The sequence below is a fragment of the Scylla paramamosain genome, chromosome 17, assembly GCF_035594125.1.
Source record: "Scylla paramamosain isolate STU-SP2022 chromosome 17, ASM3559412v1, whole genome shotgun sequence".
In the NCBI taxonomy this organism is placed as follows: domain Eukaryota; kingdom Metazoa; phylum Arthropoda; class Malacostraca; order Decapoda; family Portunidae; genus Scylla; species Scylla paramamosain.
The window spans coordinates 23,015,894-23,016,686 of NC_087167.1; positions in this window are offsets into that span (position 1 = coordinate 23,015,894).

Sequence of the window (793 nt, forward strand, 5' to 3'; positions counted from 1 at the left end):
CTTGAGGATAGCAGCTCGTCTACGCTCCGCTCAGTGATCAGCGTTAGAATGTAATTCCTCATTTCTTTAAAAAAAAAAAAAAAAAAAAAAAAAACAGAAACTTTATTTAGGGGGCTTGCTGGAAACAAACTACAATGGAGGAAAGAACAATATGTCTGCTATTTGACCCACCCAGTTAAATTTTCAAGAAGCAAACGCAAGTTGGAAAATACGAGGAAGATAAATTTTCATTTATATACGTTTTATGGTAATTTCTGCCACGCCTTCCTCTATTCATCAAACGTCACTGACACTTATTCCCTTTATTTTTTACTTTACAGAATCTTTTGTAGGGCAAGACTCTAGAGGATATGTGCTTTCATAAATTCTATAATGCTTTGCTTATCATAGAGACATAAAAAAAAAAAATAATAATAATAAAAATAAATAAATTAATTAATTTAAAAAATCAAAATAAATAGATATATAAATTAATTAATCAATCAAATAAATTTCTATGCTTCACCTTTATAGCATTCGTATGAATGTCAAAACAAAACAAAAAATATAAATATAAATAATAATATGAAAAAAAAAATTACTAAATATATGAAAAATAGCATTACTACTACTACTACTACTACTACTACTACTGCTACTACTACTACTATTTTTTTTTTTTTTTTTATGTAGGAAGGACACTGGCCAAGGGCAACAAAAATGTAATAAAAAAAATGCCCACTGAAATGCCAGTCCCATACAGGGGTCAAAGCAGTGGTCAAAAAATGATGAATAAGTGTCTTGAAACCTCCCT